Source organism: Neovison vison, chromosome X (assembly GCF_020171115.1).
Source record: "Neovison vison isolate M4711 chromosome X, ASM_NN_V1, whole genome shotgun sequence".
In the NCBI taxonomy this organism is placed as follows: Eukaryota; Metazoa; Chordata; class Mammalia; order Carnivora; family Mustelidae; genus Neogale; species Neogale vison.
Window position 1 is genome coordinate 35,315,425 of NC_058105.1, and position 26,964 is coordinate 35,342,388.

Below are 26,964 nucleotides of genomic sequence, written 5' to 3' on the forward strand. Positions count from 1 at the left end.
ACCTGAATTGAACTGGGGGGGCAATAACATCAATAATCTCCAGCTCATCCCTATCTGGCGTTTTGATGGGTGTTTGTATTTCCATTTCAATAGGGATATGTCTGTGTTATTAGGACTTTGCATAATTTCAAATAATGAAGTCACATTGGGAAGAGGTGATTTTGAAGAAAATGGAAAGTAATCCAGTTTATACTCATGCTGAGGACTAAAGCAAGGCACCAAGTCCAGCCTTGGGGGCTTTTAACAATTACAGGCTGAATGACTCACATCTTCCCCAGGGAATGGAAGAATGGATCATAACGCCCCTGAGTGTAGATCAGGATGGGGAGGAGGGAGGTGGGCAAGAAGTTAGGGGGAGATGTTTACACACCCTGAACATTGCCTCCTTTACAACTCCTCTGAGCAGCATGCTAAATTAGAAGAAGAGAAAACTACAGTAAATATAATAATGTCAACAAATGAACTGGAAGGGGAAAAAAACTAGCATGGCTTTGTTCCCTATTCTAATCACTTAGAGAAGAATTTAAAGATTCTTCTGATAAGCCTTAATGCAATAACTGGGAGTTAACTCTATCACTAGTCCCACACCTATCAATCATTTACCACACACAGACAAGCAAATCCTTCTGAAATCCACTGCTAGATTAATCTTAAGGCACTGCTTTCAGCATGTCATTCCTCTACAAGGCCATCCATTTGCCCATAGGATAAAGCCAAAACTAATCAACCTGGCATTCCAAGTCTTCCATCAACTGACTCCACCCTAGCTATTCATTCTAACCCCACACTAATCCCCAACATGATCGCTAGCCTCAGTTCTGTCAAACTGGCCCCCTTAAAATCACATACCAGATTCTTGCCTCTATACCTTCACTTGTTCTACTTCCTTATATCTGAAATGCTTTCTTTCCTTTCTTCTCACCATTCAAAACCCCAATTTCCTTCTTTCAAAGCGCTAAGTTCAAGATTCATCTTTTCCATAGGAGCTGCCCTATTTAACCCCATCCTTCAGTGACCATTTCCTTACTTGAAATGCCCACCGCATGAATATGTATGTCAGTACCAAATACTTCCATGGACTTTAATGTTCTCAATATATGACTAGCTTCCACACTTAGATTCTAGGCAAATGACAAAGGATCTTTTTGTCATCATCGACATCACTTAACACAGTACCCAAGATACATATGTAGCTTCATATTAATAATCAATAAATAGAAGCCTGTTTTTAGGTCAATACAGGGTTCACTTGGCATGAAATGGTATACTTGTTAGAACTTTCTTTTCTCTACATGGTAATATGGCATTTTTAAATGTCCAGATCCCTTTACTTGCTTCATTTTTCTAAACTGAACTCATTTTCATTTTACCTTCTTTTTTAAAAGAACATGTTCTTTATGTTCTTTATGTTCTATTTTTAGAGCTCTGATTTTTAGTGCACCACTGAGGGTATGAACAACCATCAGGTCTTAAATGTTCCAGCTGAGGTACTGTAATTTAACCTTTACATATATCTGCAGTTCTGTAACCTAGACTGATGAAAGAGGAAGAGCTATCCCACCAGGAGGCCTCAAGGAAAAGATGCTGTTCTTTAGAATTGAGTTTCACAGAGAGAATCACTTTCTCTCCCACTTGGATATAAGCTCTCCTTGGAGCCTGGAGGATGATTTCATGACTCAAAACAGATGGATTTTTTTTTCCCTTTATGTATTAGTCTTTACTTAGGTAAAGCACAGCTGCTTCCATTCCTTTTTTTTTTAACCAAGTATTTTCTAAGTCACACTATTTATTTTAATCTCTTCTGGGTATTTGGAATTTCAATCAGGGGGAATAATTCATTGACATTCTTATAACTAAATTCATTCATTTTCTTGTCCCTTATAGACAGAGTATTGAAGGAAAATTTAAAATCTGCTACTGCAGTGAGTTGACATGGCAGATAGAGATCATGATGGTATGATTTTTAAGGGCAGGAATCCTTACTGGAAATTTATTAGTTTGAATCTGATCTACTTGCCCATGCCAAAATTCTGCTAGAAAACACAGTATCTTGTCTGGGCATCTTCCTATAAAATTTAAGTGTCCCTGAAAGCATTAGCAAATGTGTCATTATACTATAGTTTAGACTAGTTTATCAAATTTCCCTCTTAACTGATAACCAGCTGTGTGCATTGAGGGAATGGAATTTGCAATAGTGTGTTCTGCTAATTAGCCATTCTGGAAATCTCAGAATAAGTCTGGATTGACTATATTAGTCTTATATTCCATATCTCCCAATACACTCATTATTTGCAATCATTCAAACCATGAATTGTTTTTAATTCATGTGACTCTGTGACTTTGTCCATGCTGTTTATTTACTCCTCCGTAGATTCCCTTTTATACGATCATAACTTTTTGCCATGCCCAGATCATGCACCACATCCTTCAAGAAACAGTCCCTGCTCCATGCAAGCCGTGCCCTCTATAATAGCACTGGGTGTGGTGAAAAAATAATGAATACTGTTTTTCTGAAAATAAATAAATTGGGAGAAAAAAAAAAAAAGAAACAGTCCCTGCATATGTCACCTGGTAACATGCCTCATTCTTCTTTTATCTATCAGTTAAAATGTTACCTCCTCTATGAAGCAATCTTTGACTTTTCCAGGCATCTTTTGGTATTCTTTTCCCCTAGGTTCCCACACTATAGCTTGAATCCTACCCCAGTATGTAATTATTGAAATTATTTTATTGTATGCCTCTCCCTCCCATAAGACTGAGTTTTTCAATGTCATGGACTAGACTTCATCCGTCTTTATTTTCTAGCCTATTTTCCCCCAGATATTCAATATTTGATGAATTAACAAATCACAGGATTAGACTAAATAGAAAATTTAACAGGATCTGAATTCACTTCTACAGGTATCAGATGGTTCCTTCATCCTCAACCATGAAGACTACCCAACCACAAACATGTATTTTATAAGGGTAAAAGAACAGAGCACTTAGCGGTGTGTGGAAACATCAAAATAAAAATTTGATATTCTGTTATACTGAAAAGAGTTCCTAAATAGATTTTTCATGTTTGGTCATTAAAGTCCCTCCAGGTTGTCCTTTTCTTACCTTAACTTTCAGAGTTAAACAAAAGAGTCAGATGGAGAGCAGTGATTATGAAAATAAACTCAAACATTTTTTTCATTAAACATTTATCAAATATATACCACACACAAATATACAACAGTGATTAAAACAGACATAACCCCTCCCTGCCCTCATGAAACTTAGCATATAGTGGGAGAAAAGAAAGTAGATATAGAAAGATAATATCATCTAATGATAAGTTTATACAGGAAAATTCATCAGGATGAGAGGATAAAAAGTAATGGATAAAGACATGGCTATTTTAAATAGGCATTTTTGAGATGATATTTGAAAAAAATCTAAAGGTAGAGAGTGAATAATGCCACCATCAGGAGAAAGAGGGGCTGGATCAACAAATGCAAAATCCCAGGACAGAGGAGAACCTTGCAATAACCTAGCAACAGGAAAGAAGCCAGAGCAGCAGAAATACTATGAGCCAGGAGTATCCTGTTTAAGAGAGGAGTTTAGAGAAGTAGCAGGAATCTAGATCATAGAGAACCTTAGAGGTGATAGCAAGGTCTTTGGACTTTGTTCTAGAATTGATAGAAAGTCATTTGAAAGTTTTGAGTAGGAAAATTACATGATATAATTTATATATATATTTTAGAAGGATCTTAGTCAGCTCAGGCTGCCATAAAAATCACCAAAGATTAGGGGGCTTAAACAATACAAATTTATTTCTTATAGTTCTATAGACTGAAAATCCAAGATCAAGGTGCCCACAGAATAGATGTCTACTAAGAACTCTCTCCTTAGATTTCAGACAGCTAACTTATTGGTATGTCTTCACATGGTCTTGCCTCCATACATACAGAAACAGTGGGAGGGAGCAAGTTCTCTTGTGTCTCTTCCTATAAGGGCACTAACCCCATCATAGGGACCCCTTCCTCATGACTTCTTCTAAGCCTAATCACCTCCCAAATTTCTTATCTCCAAATATCATCACATTGGGGGGTTAGGACTTCAACATGAATTTTAGGGGGACACAATTCAGTTAATAGCTGAAAGCTTAGTCTGAATGTTATATGGAAAACACACTATCAGGGCACAAGAGTAGAAACAAGAGAACTAGTCAGAAATCTATTGCAATAATGTAAGTGAGAGAGGATAATGGCTTTGACATAGGCAGAAGTGTTTAGTTGTGAAAGGTGTTGAGATTTTAGACACATCTGAAGATATCTTATGATAGAGCCTATAAGACTTGATAATAAACTGTATGTGAGTTATGGAGAGAAAATAAGGATGACTCCGAGGATGGTGAAGGTGTGATGAAGATATAAATTTGGGAGCCTTTAGTGTGTAGATGGTATTTAAGGTCAAGAAATGACATCACAGATGAAACAAATGTAGATAGAGAAGAAAAGAGAACTAAGGATTGAGTCCTGGGACACTCCAACATTTTAAAAGGTGGGAGTAGAGAAGAATCCAGAAAATAAGACAGATAGAACAGCTAGTGAGGCAACAGAAAAATTTAAAAAGCTGACTAAAGTAGTTTACTGGAAGCCAAGTGAATAAGAAATATCAACTTTGAAGGAGTGATCACCTGTGCCAGTTCTGCTGAGAGGTCAGGTAAATGACAGCTGAAAATTGACATTGGAGTTTAAAACATAAGCCTCATGCCGTTTATTAATAACAGTTGTCAGAATGTAAATGAACTTGATGAATAGTAGCCACCTTCAGAGAGAATTTAAATGGAAATAAGATAAAACCACAGGTTAGAAAAGAGGATTTTTATCCTGACAATAGTTTATGGAACATTAAACATTAACACTGCAAGGTTGTCTCAAAAGCTGTCTCTAGAAATCTATAAAATATGATAGATAATGATTTAGGGCTGCTGGTGGGAGAATTATTCAAAGGTAATCCTGCAGGGAAGTGTAGGCTAGGTTGTCTACAGATCATTTTCAGCTTTCAGGAACTTTTACTATCTTTTATGGAAACCAATGGTTTTTTTTTTACAGAGATGCTAATTAAGACTGTAGTTCACTTTTATAGAACTCTTTGTGCATGGAAATGTTCATGAGGCTTACCTCACATTTAACAAAAAAAAAGGGGAGGTTCAGTGTTAGAAGCAAATGAAAGATTGGAGAGTGGTGTGCAGAGAAAGAAGAGAATTAATGTAAATACTGAGGAGTATATTCCTGGTAATTGCTCATAATGAGAAGATGTCACGTGTGGAGTGACTATTTTGATTGCACTGCGATTTTTTTGGTCCGGGGATGATAACAAAGTTATTAAAATTTTGTGATGAAAGCCAAAAATCTCCTTTATACATGGCTAAATGTTAGTCAAATCTATTGTTTGGAGACAATAACACAGTTAGGGTTAGACATAGACCACATTCCTGTATTCATACACAAAGGATGAAAGAAATTTGAGATCTTAAAGTCATAGAATGTGTTTATAGTTTTATGTCTTCTTGCTGAAAGACAAAAATACCAGAGGAATTACTCAAATAAAACTTGTTTAAATAAACGCCCATCATTTTCTGAAAATTTGACTGGTGCTTTTGCTGGTAAAATGAGTTTCCCTTAATAGCAAATATTCTGTGCAGATCATGTTTTTCACCCAAGCATGAATTCTGTCCAGAAAAAAAAACTGTCATATTTATCTGTTTTGTAAGAAAAAAAAAGAAAGAAAGAAAGAAAGAAAAGAAAAAGAAACCTTAAGGAGTTTTACTTAATGTAGAGCATCTAGATTTTATATGTGTCTCTTGTGAAATCTTAGGTTCTGTCTAGATGATTTGTCTAACAACAAATGTAAATGAATAGGGGCGCCTGGGTGTCTTAGTGGGTTAAAGCCTCTTCCTTCAGTTCAGGTCATGGTCCCAGGGTCTTGGGATCCAGCCCCACATCGGGCTCTCTGCTCAGCAGGGAGCCTGCTTCCCCCACTCTCTCTCTGCGTGCTTCTCTCCCTGCTTGTGATCTCTGTCCATCAAATAAATAAATAAGATTTTTTTTTAAAAAAAGTAAATTAATAACAAAGATATGCAAAATTTAAAAAGTTAAGCACTACTACACATCTATTAGAATGGCTAAGATCCAAAAATATGACACCACCAAATGCTGGTGAGTATGGGACTCTCATTCATTATTGCTGGAAATGCAAAAATTTTATAGCCACTTTGGAAGACAGTTGGTAGTTTCTTACAAATCTAAACATAGTCTTATATGATCCAGCAACTCTGTTCCTTGATATTTATTCAAATGACTTGAAAACATGTCCATATAAAATTTGCACATGAATGTTGATAGCAATTTTATTCATAATTGCCAAAACTTGGAGACAACCAAGATGTCTTTCATATAGGTAAATAGATTTTTTAAAAAAACCTCTTATACATCCATTCAAAGGATTAATATTCAATGATAAAAAGAAATTAGCTATCAACCCACAAAAAAGACATGGAGGAATTTTAAATATATATTCCTCAGTTAAAGAATCCAATCTGGCATTCTGAAAAAGGCAAATCTATGGAGATAATTAAAAGATCAGTGGTATTCCCAGGGATAGGAGGGTGGGAGAGATGAATACGTGGAGTCAAAAGGATTTTTAGAGCTGTAAAAATATTCTGAATGATACTATAATCATAGGTACATGTCACTATACATTTGTCAAAACTCCTAGAATGCACAACACCAACAGTAAACCTTAATGTAAACTGTGGTTTTTAGTTAATAATTTATCACAATTGGCTCATCATTGTAACAAATATACCACATTAATGCAAGATATTGATAATAAGAGAAACTGTGAAGGAGGATCCTTATAAAAACTGTACTATGCAATTTCTCTGTAAACTTAATTTTTTTCTAAAACACAAAGGATATTAATATTTTTAAAATCCCACAAACTTCTAAAACTGACTCAGTAAGACATAGACAATCTAAATAGACCTATAATAAAGGCATGAAATTATTAAAAAACCTTCAGACAAAGAAAAGTCCATATTCAATGACTGTTCTGAAGCCTACCAAAGATTTTAAAAATTAATACCAATCCTCAAGATTTTCCAAAACTAGAACACTTCTCACATCATTCTATAAGACTCTGATACCAAAACTAGATAAAATAATGCCAAGAAAATTAACTGACCAATATCTCTTATAAATATAGACACAAAAGTCTCAACAAAATATGAACAAAGTAAATTAGGCAATACATAAATTGTATTTTTTTAATTCCAAATTCTAATTTTCATTGCTGCAATATAGGAAAACAATTTTTTATTGTGTAATAATCTTTTATACTACAATCTTGCTATAACTGTTTATAGTTCCTGTTTTGTTAACTCTTTGGGATATTCTACATACACAATCATTTCATCTGCAAACAAAAACAGTTTTATTTCTTCCTTCTCATCTATAAACCTTCTATTTCCTTTTCTTGTCTTACTGCATTAGTGAGGATTTCCAGGATGAAGTTGGCTAAAAGTGATGAGAACTGACAACATTGTCTTGCTCCTAATATTAGCAGGAAGGTACCTAGTTTCTCATCATTAAATAGGATATTAGCTGAAAGCATTTTGTAAATATTCTTTATTAAGTTAAGGAAGAGCTCCTCTATTGCTAGCTGAGTTTTTATCGTGAATAGTTTATTTTGTCAGTGCTTTTTTCTATATCTATTGATATCATATGATGTTTCTTCTTTAGTCTGCTGATGTGATGGAATGCATTAGCTGGTTTTCAAATGCTGAACCAGACTGAGTATTCGGAATAAATTCCACATATTCATGGTGTAATTTTTTTTTAAAGATTTTATTTATTTATTTGACAGAGAGAGATCACAAGTAGACAGGCAGGCAGAGAGAGAGGGAAGCAGGCTCCCCGCTGAGCAGAGAGCCCGATGCGGGACTCCATCCCAGGACCCTGAGATCATGACCTGAGCGGAAGGCAGCGGCTTAACCCACTGAGCCACCCAGGCACCCACATGGTGTAAATTTTTAACATGTTGTTGGATTTCATCTCCTATTATTTTTGTATCTACGTCCGTAAATGACCTTGGTGTCCAGTTTTCCTTTCTTGTAATGATTTTGTCTTATTTTGGAATTACTGGTCTCATAGAATGAATTAGAAAGTATTCCATCTGTTACCTTCTAGTAGATATTTCTTCTCTGATATTTGTTATTCTCCTTCTGCTTAGATTTAATTTGCTCTTTTTTATAGTTTGCTATGGTAGAAGCTTATTAATTTTAGATATTTCCTCTTTTCTAAAATATGCATTCAATGCTACAAATTTCCCTCTAAGCTTTGCTTGTACTGCATCCCACAAATTGATAAGTTAGATTTTTCATTTAGCTCAAACTATTTTTAAATTTCTTTTGAGACTTCCTTGACCCACATGTTATTTAGAAGTGTTTTGTTTAATCACCAGAATTGATGTTTTCCAACTATCTTTCTGTTATTGATTTTTTGTTTAATTTCTTTGTAGTCAGAGAACATATTTTTGTGATTAATAATCTTTTAAATTTGTTGTGTTTTATGGCCCAGACCATGCTTTATCTTGGTGAATGCTCTGTGAGCTTGAAAAGGACATTTATTCTCCTGCAGTTGGATAAAGTATTCCATAAAAGTCAATTATATCCAGGTGACTGATGGCATTGTTCAATTTAACTATGTCCTTACTGATTTTCTGCTGGTTGAATCTGTCAATTACTGGTAGACAGGTATTGGTGAATCCACTATTGTAGTTGGAGTCATTTGTCCTTGCTGTTCTATTGATTTTTGTCTCCACACCTAGAACATAGTTTGGCCAAGTTCTTTGTCACTTTATAACATGGATTGTGTTTCTTCCAGTTTCCAATAACATGTGCCTCATTTCCATTTGAGACTTCATCAGAATCGCCATTAATATTCTACCAATATTCACCATATCTCTACCAAAAGTCTCTTCAAGGCAACCTAGTTTCTTCCTAACATGCACTTCAAAATGCTTCTGGCCTCCACCCATTAACCACTTCCAAAGCAATGTCCACATTTTTAGGTACTTGTTACAGCAGCATCCCACTTCATAATACTAAAACTTGTTTTAGTCAGCTAGAACTACCACAAAATAATGCCACAGACTAGGTGGCTGAAAACACAGTTTCACAGTTCTAGAGCCTGCAAGTTCAAGATTAGGGTACTAGCAGGGTTGATTTCTCTGGAGGCCTCTCTCCTTGGCTTGTAAATGGCCACCGTCTTCCTTTGTCTTCATGTGGCTTTTTCTGTGTTCTTGAACATACCTGGTATCTGTTTCACTTTTAGTCACATTGGATTAGGACCTTATCCTTATAACTCAGTGAAATTAATTATTTCTTTAAAGGCCAGATCTCCAAATCCAGTCATAATGGGGGTTAAGGCTTTAACATATGCATCTGGAGTGGAGGACATAATTCAGTACATAACAATATATTTAAAATTATTATTCATTCCTAAAGTATTGTCTTTTGTCATTATAAAATGTCTCTATTTCTAGTAACATATTTTGCTTTAAACTTTATTAGTATAGCCACTCCAACCGCTTATGGTCACATGATATCTTTTTCATTGTTTTGCTATTCACATGTTTGTCTCTTTAAAGAATGCCTGCTGTGAACTGCATATGTTTGGATTTTTTTTTAATTTGGGCTAGTAATCCTTACTTTTTTTTTTACTTTTAATAGACCTTTATTAGGAATTTATAGATCAAGTAGATAAAAAGTAATGATTTTGAATAAAGCTGATAGCTTGATCTGTACCCCAAAGAAGAAAATATACATTCTTTTTAAGGATAGATGAAATAATAATAAACATGGGCCAAGTATTAGTTCTCAAAAGAAGTTCCAGTGAAGCTGGAGCGGGTCATCTGAACACAGTACATTAAATTAGAAGCCAAGAATAAAGAATTATTTAGAAAAACTCCATAGACTTATAAACTAAAAAAGTAATACTGCATAAGAGATAAAGGGGAAATCAGAATGAAAATTATAATCCATTTAGAATTGAATGGCAATGAAAGTTCCACTCATCAGAGTTGCTAAGAAAAGTACATAGAAGTTCATTTATAGCTCATTTTGAAAATAACTCAGTTTAAACAAGGGCTCAGAAAGCTAAAGAAAATCGATGAAAGGAATGAAGAAAAATAAGAGAAATGAAACAGAAACAGGATCTAGAAAAACAAAAGCTGTTTTTTTTTATTAAGTTTAGGCTGCATTTTGGTATATGTGAAATATTCTTTCATAATTACTCTTACAGAGATGAAGAAGGAAGAGATGTGCATTCAAAGAGGAGAATTTTAGAATTTTTCAATGAAGTTTTGGTGTCTGTTGTCCTGTTATTTAATTACACAGATGTCTTCCTTTCCTTACGTTCTATTGTTAGTTTATGTTCTGAGAAATAAGAAAATATTTTCCCCTTTGGAGTTCACATGGTTTAGGAAGTAAATACATTTTCTGATACATATTCTCAAGCATGTTTGTCTTACTATAAATTCAAAGCAAAATATTTAAGACAAAATTAAATATAAATGTAAATATGCATATTTAAGACAAAGATAGTTACATGTTCCTCACAAGGGGGAATAGAAAGTATAGTGACAAAACCCAAATTCCTATCTAGTTTGAGTTAAAGTAGAACGTTTCAGACATACATATAAGAATGTAATCCCTACCTTTTGATGGGATTTTTTTTTAATTCCAGTGTAGTTAACAGTGTTATATTGATTTCAGGTGTACAATATAGTGATTTAACAATTCCATATATTACTCAGTGCTCATCAAGATGAGTGTACTCTTTTTTTTTATTTTTTTTAAGATTTTATTTATCTATTTGACAGAGAGAAATCACAAGTAGACCGAGAGGCAGGCAGAGAGAGAGAGAGAGGGAAGCAGTCTCCCTGCTGAGCAGAGAGCCCGACGCAGGACTCGATCCCAGGACCCCGAGATCATGACCCGAGCCGAAGGCAGCGACTTAACCCACCGAGCCACCCAGGCGCCCCAAGATGAATGTACTCTTAATCTCCTTCATTTGTTTCACCCATTCCCCCCAACTACTTCCTCTCTGGTAACCATCTGTTTGTTCTCTATAGTAAAGAGACTATTTTTCAGTCTTTTTTTTCCTTTCTCCATTTCTTCTGTTTCTAAACTTCCACATAATGAGTGAAATCATATGGTATTTGTTCTGACTGGCTAATTTTGTTTCGTATTATATTCTCTAGTTCCACCCATGTTGTTGCAAATGGCAAGATTTCACTCTTTTTTATGGTTGAGTAATAGTCCTCTGTGTGTGTGTGTGTGTGTGTGTGTGTGTACCATATCTTCTTTATCCATTCATCTGTCGATGGATTGTCTAATCTATTCACATTTAAAGGTATTATTGATATGTTCAATTTACATCTGCCATTTTACTTGTTTTCTATAGGTCTCATGGCTTTTTTGTTCCTGTCCTCCTTTACTGCTTTTTTTCTGTTTTTCTTTGAATATTTCCTACTATATATTAATTCCCTCAAATATTTTGTAAACATCTTTTATTTTCTTTTAGTGGTTGTTCTGTTGCTTAAAATATACACTATAGCTTATCAGAATCTATTTCATATTTATAGTGTCCTATTTTCTGTGGGCTATAAAAACATTATACCTATTCCCTCTTATTTCCTTTTCTGTGCTATTGTTGTACATATTTCATCTATGTATGTAACAAGTTTAAAAGTGCATTTTTATAAGACAGGTCATTTAAAAACCTGAAAGGAGAAAGGAAACAAAGTATATATTTATAAAATTTGTCATATTAATCTTATTGTCCATTTCTGTTTCTCTTAATTTCTTAATATGAATTCAAGGTACCATTTGATATAATTTAAAGTCCTAATACATTGAATACATTTTTCCATATTTTTTCTATAAAGTTTAAATGATTTTGTTAAAATAGTTCTTTGGCACTATATTTTTAAATAGCATCAAAAGCTATATTTCCTTTTTATTTCATTTTCTGTGTTTTCAGTGGAGCACAGAAAAGTATTTTCGTATCTTATTTTGAATTCAGAAACACTGCACTCTTTATAACCTAATAATATAACAATTTAAATTATGTGAATTTTCTATGGAGGCAATCATGTTTATAAAAGATAACCATTCTATGTAATTGTAAGAATGGTTTTCTTATTCCCAATCTTAAAATCAAATAAAGGAAGTTCCAATTTTGGTATTCATTAGTAGAGGAATTCCCTTCTACTCTTAGTTTACTAAAAATGTCTATCATAAATGGATAAAGAATTTTATCATTTTTTCTATTCACATTGATTTGCCTTGAAATTAATGCTGTGAATTATATTAATTCCTTTTCTGCTGTTAATCTGCCCTGGAATTTTTGGAATAAACTCAGTGTGATACAGATTCTATATTACCCTTTATAGCCATTGTGGGATCCTGCTGATTAATATTTTGTTTGAGAATTTCATCTATATTCAGAGTAATATTGTTCTATAATTTTCCTCTCAGATATTTTTGTCAGGACTTGGTATCAAAATTATGACAGCCTCATAAAATGAAATAAGAAGTATCCTTTCTTTTTATATACTTTGGAATAGTATGTAGAAGATGAAAATAATTTATTCCTTAGATATTTGATAGAATTCACTATTAAAAATTGTATGGGCATAGAATTTTATTTGTAGACAGATTTAAATCAATTACTATCCCTAGTGATTATAGTATTATTCAGATTTTATATTTCTTCTTGAAATACCTTATATCATTTTCTATGTAAGGTATCCAATGTACTGCCATAAAATTTTTCATTATATCTTATCTTTTTAATAGCAGAATTTTTTATTATATGTTTTTGTGTCCCTAATATTGTGCATCTGTGCCATATATTTTACTTTATTGTTTTCTCACATTTACCAGTGATTTGTCAACTTTATTTTTCTTCGTAAATAACTAACTCTTGGCTGTGTTGGTCCTTTCTATTATATGTAGGTCTTTTTTTTATTTCACTAATTTCTTCTTTTTGTTCTTTATTTCTTTGAATTTCTTTTTCTATTTTTTCTAAACTCCTGAAATGTATGATTGTCATTAACTTCCAGACTTTCTTTCTTTTAAAATAAGCATTTAGGATTATTTTAACTTCTGATTATTACCTTAACTAGATCTAAGCTTTGTTATATTGGAAATCTATTATTTTTTAATTTCCAAGTATTTCAGAATTTCAATTTGTTTACTTCTCCTTTGCTCTTACCACACACAAAAAACCCACAAACAAAATAAAAAAGAGAAGAAAAGTATATCTTTGGGGTGCCTGGCTGGCTCGGTCAGTAGAACATGCAACTCTTCATCCCCTGGTCATTAGTTCAAGCCCCATGTTGGGCATAGCGATTACCGAAAAGAAAAAAAAAAAGTGTATCTTCTTTTCCAAGCATATGGGGGCTTTATGGTTACATATTAATTTTTTTTAAGTTTATTTATTTAAGAAAGAGAGAGAGAGAGTTTGGAGAAAGGGGTAGAGGGAGAGAGAGAATCTTAAGCAGAATTTGCACAGAGTGGGGAGCCCGGCTCAGGGGCCAATCACAGGAGTCTGAGATCGTGACCTGAGCTGAAACCAAGAGTCAATTCTTTAACTGACTGAGCCACCAAGGCACCCTGGTTACCGATTGACTTTTAACATAATCCCACTGTGATCAGACTGTTGTCTGTACAATAACAATCACTTGAAATCCTAAAATTAATGAGTATAGTTACCCTCCCACTGAATAATATAAGAACCTTATGATACCCTAAGCCTGATCTAATTTGATCAAATCTTCTCTTGACTTAAATGCTATTATTATCTACTATTCAGTTTTTTCTTGTTCCAAAGGCATCATTATTGTTTAAATATTCTGTGTATGTTTATGTTTACTTAAATACTTTTTATTTTATTTCTTCATTATTCCTTCTTGCTTTTCAAACCTTCTATCTTGGATTATACTTGTTCTGCCTGAAAAAAACGTTTTTGTTGGGTAGAGAGTTTTAGTTTCCCAGGTTTTTTTGTTTGTTTGTTTGTTTGTTTGTTTCAAATTTCTTCAGTATCCTAGGATTTCAACATAATGTTTCTAGGTGAATTTTTTAGGTGAGTTCTTTTTAAAAAATCTTGCTTGGGATTAGTTAAGCTTTTTGAATCTATGTATTGATGTCTTTTAACATTTTTACAAAAAGTTCAACCATTGTATCTTCAAATATTCTTCTGTTTTACTTTTTCTTCTCTTTTTGGATCTCTGATTATATGTATATTAGATCTTTTCAGTCTATCCTATAGTATCTTATATTAACCTGTAATAGGTAAATATTAATATTATATAAGTATAATATTATATCCTATAATATCCTACATTAACCCCTCTCTCATTTCTCATCTCTTCTTCTCTTTGAGCTCTATGTTTTCTTCAGTTATTTAGTATAGTTCACTAAATGTTTATTTAGTTTTGGGTAACCCATTGTTAAAGCTATTCATTACATTTTTAATTTTCATTATAATATATTCTATTTCTTTTTTTAAAAGATTATTTTTAGAGAGAGAGATCAGGAGAGTGGGGAGAGGGGCAAAGGGAGAAGAAGAGAGAGAATCTCAAGCTGACTCCCTGCTGAGCACAGAGCACAAGGTGGGCCTCAGTCTCATGACCCTGAGATCATTACCTGAGCTGCAACCAAGAGCTAGATGCTCAACCAACTCAGTCACCCAGGTGTTCCCAATATATTCCATTTTTATGGGTTCTGTATGATTTATCTTTATATCCACTTGCTCTTTACTCACATTTATAAATTCTCTTTAATTTATTGAAATAGAGAAAATTATTTTCTACTGAGTTTGATAGTTATACAAATGAAGTTTTGTGGATCTTATTCTGTTGTCTTTTGTTTCTACTGGCTCTCACTCATGGTGACATTTTCTGCATGAATTCAATGATTTTTTTTTTCCCTATTATTTTCCTTCAACCTCTATCTGTGGAAATCATCCTTGGTTTGTGATAAAGGTCAGTTCCCTCAAGAAAGGATTTGAGTTTGGGATCTTTCAGGCCTTTGGATGAACAGTCAGTCTAGACTGGCTTTAAATACTCAGCTTTAGGTTTTCCAGGCCACCCATGTGTTGTCTACTTGGGCTGTAAACCTATGTGAGGGATACTGTGCTGTTATAAAATCTCAAGAGAGGATTGCCCCACATTCTTACCAATGTTCAAAGCAGGTATTATAGTATGGAACAGATTTATTTCTAGTCGACCCTTCAACTATGGGTATGACCCTTTGGGGTCAAAGCTCTGTGGAAGGACCTTCTGTTAGATGCTCCAACTTAGGTGGGCTTTGTCTCCTATTCCTTGACCTCCAGAAGGCTGTGAAAAACTACCTCATTAGATTCAGCAAATACTCTTAAGGTAAAAGTTGGCTTTGGAGAGCTGCTTAACTCTTTTACATCTCTTCCTTCATTTGGTCACTAGATGATAACTTATTTTCTTTCCATCTACCTTATAGAAGTATTCAAGATTTATAAAGTGTTTTTGTTTTCTGTAAGAGAGTTAGTCTGGGCATCTAGTCTGCTAGTTTAAAGAAACAAAAATGATTACCATTTTTTTCCATGTGGTAATAATTCTGGTAAGAATATGGTGAAATAGATACCTATATTATTTTGGTATAATCTTCCTGGATAATATGTGCAATAAGCCTTATAAATATTTACATATTTGGTCACAATAATTGCAAATATAGGTTTATGACCTATCGAAAGGATCAGAAATTCAGGAAAGTAAGTTTTTTTTATGACAGTATGGTTTGGGTATTGTATGGTTCACAATATGCCATGTATAAAGGCAATCTAAATATCCTGTAGTACAGAAATAGTTAAAAAAAAAAAAGGTATATCCATAGGCTATAACATTATCTAGCAATTACAGCTGTGTTTTAGAAAAATATTTTGGGGTCTATGAAAAATCTTCAGGTATAATATTAAATACTGGGATACAAAATTATAGATAAAGCATCATTTTATGCTAGAAAAAAGTGTTGAGATGAAATAATTACTTGACATTTTGTTGTTTCTTTTTTGTATAAATATGAGAACTTTTAATTTTGAATTTTCTGTATCTTCAAAATACTTTTTACAATGAACTCTTATTTTTATAAGATAAAAAGGAGAATATTTTTGTTTTTAAACAGAAGTCTTAGACAATAAAATGGTCTAAAATGTTGGTACTCTGAAAAATTGACCTTCCCTAGTGTTTCAGTAACACACTTCATTTTGCCAGTGTTTAATGATTAAGAATACCCTGTGTAAAAAAGATAACACTTTCAGTGAATGATTTGAAAAATTATACCTGATTAAAGGTGATTAAGAAACAGTCTGGAAAATGGCCAGTCTGGTGTTCTCAGACATTTTAACAAGCAGAAAGGATTTACTACAAAGGTGATCCCATTGATTATGCAAAAGTGCAATCATTAAGAGGTCTGAAAAAAACAACTGGACCTAAAAAAAAAAAAAACAAAAACAAAAAACCAAACCTCTTTTCTCTAGCAAAAGTGAACTTGGACCAACTTTGCGTGTTTTTCCATCTCTCTCTCTCCCTCTAAAGCTCAAAATCTTGCTATAATGATTGTCATGACATGGCCTCAAAAATGACTAAGCCTTGATGGATCTGTCACATTTGGCACAACTTAGATTTGTGAAATGTTTACAACTAGAGAGTGAAAAGCTCATAACAAAGTAATAAGAAGTAAACAGGTCCAGTCTATGCAGAGAATAAGATTTACAAAAAACCCAGGAGCTATGGAGGAGGTGTCAAAGTGGTAGTTTAATGCAAAATGAAAGGAAAAAGAGAAAAAAAAAACCTCAATATAATCAAGAAGTGGCCCAACTGCAATTGACTCTTGAAAAACCTGGGTTTGAAATGTGTGGGCCCACTTATATGCAAATCCTTTTTGATAAATACAGTATTATAAATGTATCTTCCCTTATGATTTTGTTAATATTTTCTTACTTCAAGAATGCAATATATATGGGGTGCCTAGGTGGCTCAGTCAGTTAAGTGGCCAGCTCTTGATTTTGGCATAGGTCATGATCTCAGGGTCCTGGGACTGAGCCCTGTATCAGGCTCCGTACTCACTGGGGCGTCTGCTCAAAGATCCCCTCTCCTTCTCCCCCTCTCTCTTAAGTGAATAAATCTTAAAAAAAAAAAAAAGATTTGCTCTCTCTCTTAAGTGAATAAATCTTTTAAAAAAGAATATAATATATAATACATGTAAACATGCAAAATATGTTTTAATTGACATTGGTAAGGCTTCTGATCAACAGAAAGCTATTAGTAAAGATTTGGAGAAGTCAAAAATTATATATATTTCAATTATATACATTTTCAATTACACGGGGTATTGGTATCCCTAACACCCTTGTTGTTCAAAGGTCAACTCTAATTCTACATATTGGTTGTAGAGGGGACCATTTTTAGTATAACAACTTTATGGAGGCTGCCTTTTGTCCTCAGTGGGAAATACTCTGGCACCAAGCATTCTTTTACATGTGTAAGTTCTATAAACACACAGACTGTTTTATTCACTGCTAAGTCTGGACTGATAGTAAACACTGGTATAACCTACTGGACTTCATGACTTTGGATTGGTGGAAGCCTAGGATGCCTGTGTTGTACCAATTGTTTAAAAATCATACACATGACCTCTGGATGGTTCTCAATGCCTATCGCATTGCCTGGCATACATATATATATATATATATATATGTATATGGACAGATGGAGAATTTTTGAATAACTGCAATAGCAATAGCTATATAGCTATATGTATATTCATTTTGCATTAGCTATATATATAGCTAATGCCTATCGCATTGCCTGGCACATATTAAGCATACATACCCAAACACACACTATATATATATATACTATACACACTATACACACACACACACACACACACACACAATATATATATATATATAGTGTGTGTTTGGGTATATATGCTTAATATGTGCCAGGCAATGCGATAGGCATTAGCTATATATACAACTAATGCAAAATGAATATATATATAGCTATATACATATATAGCTATATAGCTATTGCTATTGCAGTTATTTTTTTTAAAGATTTTATTTATTTATTTGACAGACAAGAGATCACAAGTAGGCAGAGAGGCAGGCAGAGAGAAGGGGGAAGGGAAGCAAGCTCTCGGCTGAGCAGAGAGCCCAATGTGGGGCTCAATCCCAGAACCCTGGGATCATGACCTGAGCCGAAGGCAGAGGCTTTAACCCACTGAGCCCTCAGGTGCCCCGCTATTGCAGTTATTCAAAAATTCTCCATCTGTCCTTACCTGTCTGTTCCTGCTACCATGGCATAATTCCATGCATGACTTTCAATGACATATCTTGAACACCCTCATACTTAGCCATCATCAATGCCAAACTCTACCTGTTGATAGCTATCCTATCATTAGAATAATAGGTCTAAAATGCTATTTTTGTCAGGTCTCTCTCTCTCTCCTGTTAAAAACCAATAGAACATACCAATGCCTGTCTTTCCTCTCTAAGATAAAATCCAGGTTCAAACACTTCAATTGGCATCTAAGACTCTCCAAAATCTAGTCCAAACCTATCTTTTCAATTTTAGCTTCCAAAATTCTTCTGCATCTTTGCTTATAATGTTCTTCCTTATTGGATTATTCTCCTTGTTTCATCCAACAGCTCAAGTTCTAGTTTCCCTACGAAGTCCATCCTCATTACTCCAACTCGTAAATTCTTCCTCTTAGAAAATCCAATCTCAAGTTTTATATTTTTGATGCAAAGTATAACCTACCTTGCATTTTTAATATATACATATCTTATTTCAAAATTGTACATTGTAAGAGTATAGGAACCATATTTGTTCTTTTCTTTGCTTCTTTGCTCACAATCTTAGACCAGTATGTGAAAATAGTAGATAAGAACACAATCCTAGAATACTAGTTGAAAACAGTGGACAAGACACTGATATGTGCTGGTTAATTGGCTCACTCTTCCCTTACTTCCCTTCCATTTATTCAACAAATACTTTTGTCTCTACTCTGTGCCTGGCAGTGAGGACATAAAAGTGACAAGACAAAGTCCTTGATTTCAAGGACTTTACTGTCCAGATTTCTACCACCAAAGATACTAAATAATCCACTCATTGTCCAATGGAAGAGGTCTTAATTATATTTTTTAACCTGATAATCATTGCTGCTTTTGTAGAATTCTTTTTGTCTGAACTCTTTTATTGTTACATTTTTTAAGGACCATCTGCTGTTAAACTGAGGTTAGAAGTTTAAGCCAAATAAGAGTCATGTAGAAAACTCTGGGCCAGTGGTTCTCAACTGGCTGCACATAACAATCTTCTGAGGAACTCTTAAAAGATATCCAATGCTTGTGCCCTAATGGAGACCAATTAAATCAGAATGGAGAGAGGGAGCTCATCTAGGCATCTACTTTTTAAGAGCTTCCTAGGTGATTCTAATGTGCAAAAGGTGAAAACCACTGCTCTAGGCTAAAACTACATTTCCACAGATTAATTAGAATTATGTTGAGAGAATAGTAACAAACATGTGTAATATAAATATTCACAGGGAAATAAAATCATGCCATCATATCCATTGGTTTAAATAACTAAATTAGGTAATATTTGCTAAAGAAACAGTTTCAAAATTCTTTACTATTTTTACCAGTGTGGATAAAGGAATAATCAGCTCTTTAACATATCAGCTCTTTTATTTTTACTTTTCTAAAATATGAATTAAATCCCTTTTCACGCATTTTTAAAATACTGGTTTGAACACAGGATCTAACAGCAAATGTGAAGGTCGACTACATTACACAAAGCCAATACTATTCTAGAACAAGGGTTCTCGGACTCCTCAGGCATCACAACCAACTGGAAAGCTTGCCCAAACCCAGATTGCTGGGCCCCATGTCCAGACTTTCTGATTCAGTAGGTCTGAGTTGGAGACCCATAATTTTCCTTTCTGACAGATTCTCAGGTGCTGTTGATGCTTCTGGTATAGAGATAACTTTAAGAACAATTATTCTATATAGAGTAACAGCTTATAATAGAAGCTTGATAACTTGATCAAATGGTACATTTTAGGGTATAAGAACCTATGATACATCCCAATATGTGTAAAGGTAGACTATATTTTCATTTTTTTTTCTAGGTTTTGCTCATGAATCACTAGATTAAAAAAAAATCACCTGAAGTGCTTGTTTAAAATGCTGATTCCTGAGTTCCATTCCAGGCCAATCTAATCAGGATCTCTTTTGGTGTGGCCCATGAATCTGCATTTTAAATAAAATCTCCATGTGTTTTTTTTTAAAAAAAGTTCGTATTTATTTTAGAGATAGATAGAACACAAGTGGGGTGAGGAGCAGAGTGAGTGGGACAAGCAGACACCACACTGAGAGCCAAGCCTGATGTGGGGCTTGATCTTATGACCCTGATATCATGACCTGAACCAAAATCAAAAATCAGATGCTCAACTGACTGAGACACCCAGGCCTCATTCCCCATGTGCTTCTTTTGCACACTAAACTTTGAGAACCAATGTTCTGCTCTCTTATGCATTTGCTCACACTATTGCTTTTTTCTAGATGCCCTTTCTCCACATCTCTGCAAATATCCTGCCCCTTTCTTCAAAGTCCAGCCAAATACAGCTTCCTCCAAGCACTCCCCCTTGATTTCATGACTACCACACACAATAGATGGAATAGAGAAATACTGGGTGTTCTGGGATAGGGCAACTGGGACAATTGTAAGGGAATTATAGGATTGACTCTGAATTTTGCACACGGAGGTTATACATCTGACTTCTTTATCATGAATGTGAAACCACAAGAGTTGTAAAGAAAGTAAATTCAAAGAGTACGTAACCCTGAATCTCTTGGTCAAAGTAACTGTATTTGGGGGCAGAGGCAATGATGGACCTGCCTGGACAGGAAAGAGGACAGGAGGAGAGAAGGAGACATAATGGATAACTTCAAGTGTGCAGTAAGTGAATTGGATAGCTAACATTGACTTAGAGGCCTTTCTTTACCTGAGAGGAGAACAAAATAAACAACCACCTTGCTCGTGGGTCTGGAACCTGTAATGCGGGACAAGGAACACAGAGAAGTTAGGTCTAATAGTTGGCAAGGACATCTGAGAGGGCTGGGGAGCTAAGTGTGGAGCTAATAAGTGATGGAGTTTTAAGTCTGGATTCAGGAACTTCAGGATCTATGGTCGTTTTCTCTAAGTGTGGTACCTGTCTTACCAATAAGAATTTGCAACTCCTGTGAACTCTGTAGATGATTATGGTGAAGTTTAAGAACTACTGGTCCACTCTACTGGAAATGTGTATGTGGCGACTACGTACACTTGAAAAAATCCTTGTAGCTGCCTTCCATTCAGCAGCTAGTAGAAATTACACAAACTAATGTCCTACATTGGAACAGATGATGCATATTTGGAAATCACAAAAAGGACTCTCATGACTGAAGTTAGGCATTTTCTTCTATTTTTTCATCCTCAACAGTTTACATAAGTTAGTCAGCCCATCAACAAATATTGAATGTTTCTGACCTATTTGTTAATGGAATTAACAAGATAATGGAATTGATAATTTGTTGTCTTAAGTCTCTGACAAAGAAAAAAAATGGCTAAAACACTACATTTTTTTTCTTAAAGATCATCGAATTCCATCATTTCATTCTGGAGACATGGAATTGACTGAAGTTCAGAGAGATCAATGACTAATACGTTCCACGTCCCTAGAGTAACATAGCCAGTGACCAGATTTCTCTCCCATCAGTCCTGTACTTTCTTAAATGTGTCAAGAATTAGCGAATATTCTGGCAGTTCACATCTGTGGAAAAAGGAGCAAACTTGCTGACTTCAGGGCCATATACATAGTGCTGTGGAGACGGGTGTACAGCTTCAGAATTTCACTTCAATGTACATTTTGCAAAGCCTTCACATAAAGGCTAGAAATTGGAAACTCTTTGCCATATACTTTTATATTAATATGTGCTTTCTTGGAGTAAAATGTACCTCCACACCCTCAAAAACTCGATTGCTAGATTATCTTGTAAGCTAAGAAATATAAAACATTGAGTTTAGTAGATCAGTACATTCTCCAGGTGATACTTATTCTCATTTGACAGTTGACTGGTCACACCTGCTTTCTTTCCCATAATATGCACATGGAATTATCTTATATAGAAAAAGGCCCACCAGACATTCAATTAACCCAGCTGTCACACATCTGTTGCTAGCTCTATAAATGTGGCAATTTGCTGGTAATTACTCTTCCGATAATAATCAAAAACTTCACACCTCTTTTTTATTGTGATAGCCTCTTACTTCCTCCATCCAAACTGCCTCAATGGCTTTGTGATCCAAAGATTCCAGAACATATCCAACTATTTCAGATCTCACAAATGGACTTGTAAAAAAGTCTGGCATCTACATTTAATGATTTGGAAGCTTACAGATATGGTCTCAGTGTATTCTATAAAATTTCAAAACAAGAGCCCAGACTAGCTAATAAAGTTCTGAAGCTGTTATTCTACTGAAAACATAACCATGAACTTGTTATGAGAGCATAAGTAAATTGTACTACTGCTTTGTACCTAAATTTTCTTTTTTTTTTTTAAAGATTTTATTTTATTGATTTGAGAGAGAGAGACAGTGAGAGAGAGAATGAGCGAGGAGAAGGTCAGAGAGCGAAGCAGACTCCCCATGGAGCTGGGAGCCTGATGTGGGACTCGATCCCAGGACTCCAGGATCACGCCCTGAGCCGGAGGCAGTCGTCCAACCAACTGCGCCACCCAGGCGTCCCTGTACCTAAATTTCCTAATCTGTAGTATATGCAGGAAGACTGAGCTCTTCATTCCACGTTACAGAGTCTGGGGGGCATAATGCAGGATTGCTGTGGTCTGAATGTTTGTGCTTCTCATTCCAAACATTCATATGTTGTTAACTTAATGCCCAAGGTGGGGATATTAGGATGAGAGATCTTTGGGAGGTAATTAAATCATGAGGGCCAAGCCTCCACAAAGGGGGTTAATTCCCCTATAAAAGAGGCCACAGCTTGTGTGGCTCAGTGGGTTAAGCATCTGCCTTCAGCTCAGGTCATGCTCTCAGGGTCATGGATTGAACCCTGCATCTGGCTCCCTGCTTAGCAGGGCATCTGCTTCTCCCTCTCCCTCTGTCCCTCCCCAGCTTGCTCTTGCTCTTACTTTCTCAAATAAATAAATAAAATCTTTTTAAAAAGAGGCCCCAGAAAGCTAGCTCACCCCTTCCACCATGTGAAGATACAAGAAATCTGCAACCCAGAAGAAGTTCCTCACCCAACCATGCTGGCTTCTGATCTCAGAATTCAGCTTCCAGAATTGTGAGAGGAAAAAAAAATATGTTGTCTAAAAAGCTGGTCTGTGATGTTTTGTTAGAATAGCCCAAAATGGGGATGCCTGGGTGGCTCAGCTGGTTAAGCTGCAGCTTTCGGCTCAGGTCATGATCCCAAGATCCTGGGATCAAGTCCCGCATTGAGCTCCTTGCTCAGCCAGAAGTCTGCTTCTCTCTCTGGCTCTGCCTGCTTGTGTTCTCCCTCTCTCTCTCTCTCTCTCTCTGACAAATAAATAAATAAAATCTTTTTAAAAAAAAAGAATAAACCAAAATGGCTAAGACAATTGTTACATAAATTTCTTGGAGAATTAACTGTCATGGTAACAGCTTCTCCTGGATTTGAAATATACAAATCTGGAAGCACAGTGGGTTTTTCTGAATAATAAGTATTACCATTTATTTTCATAGCACTTTATATTATTCCAAAGGTTCAGACCTAAGGCATTTAGTACCTGCTATGTGCCAGACACTGTGCTAAGTGCTAGAACAATAAAAATGACTAAAAAAGGACTAAAACCTAGCCCCTTGCTTTGGGGGGGGGGGGTCTTTGAGGCAGCCCCATAAATAAAATACCTCTTTCCTGCTTAAATTCTGAACCAACTCTATTGGCCTATTTAGGACATAGTAGTAAGTTAGGTAGATACCAAAATATTAACGTCACTTCTCATAAAACAGATATTCAAGAATCTGATGCTTCTAAAGCCAAGGAGATTTAATAATGTGAATCCCAGAATTATAGGCTTAACCATTTAGCAGGTTAGGACCTGGAAAAACTGTCCCTGGAGAACAGGACAGTCTATATGCTTCCTGTAGGCAGCTGCTTCACTAAGGACACTTAATTTCTGCAACCAAAATCACCAAAAAATTTACTCAGTAAAGAATGAGTAGAGAATAGAGGCCAGGTGTGTCACAGTAATGGCTATCCTTCCATCTGGAAAGAAATATCAGGAGTGGAGAGGAAGCATTCCCCTCCCCAACACCTGCCCTCAAGGACCTCATCTCATTGATATTCACAGAAACCCTGAGAGGTAAACAGAAATGTTTTGCCTGTTTTATATAAGAGGCAGCTGAGTTCTACAAGAGGCACACAGCTAGGTTGAAATCCAAAGAATAACATCTCAATTCTTTAGGGACATAGTTACCAATGCAATTAGATCATGGACTTGTCTACATTTTTTGCTCTTGCAAGTGAGACACAAGCCTTGATTCCAAATGGTCTTGTGACTATCTAAGGTTTTGACAATAACATCTATCATCTTGTGTATAGTAAATATGGTTATTTACTAATTCGAATCTTCTACCAAAAAAAGCAGGTAAGGCTTAAAAAATTGAATTCCACTATTGTAAACTTTTAGAGAGAAAGCAGCCAGGCAAAAGTGAGACAAACAGTTCAGAAAGACAAAATAAAATGAGGTGGTTATCTAATGCTCAATATGAGAAAGAATACTTAATTTGGTCAGCTGGTACTGTGTTGCTGAGTTGTGTATCAGTACTACTTACTAAGCATCTAATATGTAAAGTTGTGGTTAAGCACTGCTTATGTACACAATATCATTTAATTTTTACAACAAATGTATGAGGAAGTTACCGTTCTTCAGATAGGAACAACTTATTTAGATCAGGTGAGTTGTCTAATTTCACATAATCACTAATATGTGCCACTGTCAGAATTTGAACCCAAGACTTCTGCCATCAGAACCCACACTCTTAACCGGTACATTCTACTGGTCTATCAGCAAAGTGCATAAATTGAGTTACCTCTGAAGGCAATGTATCCAGTGAGGGACAATAAAATACATCTAAGAGAGCAGGTTTATTTCTAAACTTATAATACAGTTAGGTACCTACAACACAAATATTAAAAAGGCTTAAAAAAAAAAAGTTTACTGGGGGCGCCTGGGTGGCTCAGTCGTTGGGTGTCTGCCTTTGGCTCGGGTCGTGATTCCAGGGTCCTGGAATCGGGCCCCAAATCAGGCTCTCTGCTCAGCGGAAGGCCTGCTTCTCCCTCTGCCTGCTGCTCCCCCTGCTTGTGTGTGTTCTCTCTTTCTCTCTCTTTCTCACTATCAAACAAAAAAATAAAATATTAAAAAAAAAAGTTTACAGTGCAGAGGTGAGCACAAATGAACATATTAGCAAGCACAGGACTCCTGAGAGAAGCTGAAATGAAAAAGCGATCAAAAGCAAGAGTTAAGCTGAAGGCATCTGGGTGGTTCAGTGGGTTAAGCCTCTGCCTTCAGCTCAGGTCATGATCTCAGGGTCCTGGGATCGAGTCTCGCATCAGGTTCTCTGTTCAGCAGGGAGCCTGCTTCCCTCCCCCGCCTCCGCCTGCCTCTCTGCTTACTTGTGATCTCTGTCAAATAAATAAATAAAATCTTAAAAAAAAAAGAGTTAAGCTGACAAGCACGTGCTAACAGGGTGAATTGCTTAAAGATGGGGTAAGCTACCTCAGGAATTAGTAAGTTATCATTACGTGAGGGGCTTCCCACAGAGGATGGATGGACAAACACTTTGTAGATAAAACTGGGTTGTTTTCCAGGGCATCGAAAGTTCCCCAAGTCCTAAGATTCTGTGATTTAGTACATTTATTTTGAATAGCCATAGTGCACCAAGTATTGGGATAAGGTCCTCTCATAAAGGAGAATAAGTCATAAGTTCAGAGAGACCACAGTCGAGAGGACAAATAGCACAAAACCACACATGTAGAATGAAGTGTTGTATGGCACCGGGGCAAAGAGAATCACACTTAACTCAAAAGGGAAAGGGAAGTTAAAAGTGCAAATCAGACGTTCCTTGGAGGTGATGCCTAAACTAACACTTGAAGGAAGAGTAAAAACTAGCAGAGTGTTCCAACTCTCTATTGCTGTGTAACAAAGTATCTTTAAAACTCCAACAAATATCCTACCTCAGAATTTGGGTACTTACTTAACAGCTGGGCTGGTTGGTAGGCTGCAAGAGGTTTCACTCACGTGCCTGGCACCTTGAAGGAGACAGCTTTAAAGACTAGTCTCTCTGCTAGAACCTTCCTTTCTTCCATGAAGTTTCGGGGCTTCTCCATAAGATCCCTCCGGCAGGGTAGGTAGAGTCTTACAAGGTGGCTCAGGGCCCCAAGAACGTCGACCCGACAGATCAAGACAGAGGCTCCAAGGCTTCTTATAACAGCCTCAGAAGTCAGGCAATATCACAGTCAACACAATTTATTGGTTAAACGTGAGCTGGTGTGGGAGGGAACACATAAGTGTGTTCCCACACTTAATAAACCACACCAGGGAGGTATGGTTTATTCGAAACTATCATGGATACTGGATACCACGCCAGGCTAAGAAGATTCTAAGGGTACAATTTTCTGCTAGAAGGAATATCGTGCACAAAGACAATGGCTCATGTAAGAGTAAATCCTGAGAAGCATTAGGGTGACACTGTTAACCCACACAACGTGCAAAAGGCAACCGAAGGGAGACTTGGGCTGCA

General features: G+C 35.6%; 1 pseudogene; it reads left to right on the top strand.

The window, feature by feature from the left end:
* The window catches only part of LOC122896541, a 78,203-nt pseudogene that overhangs the window by 49,993 nt on the left and 1,246 nt on the right, over positions 1-26,964 (top strand).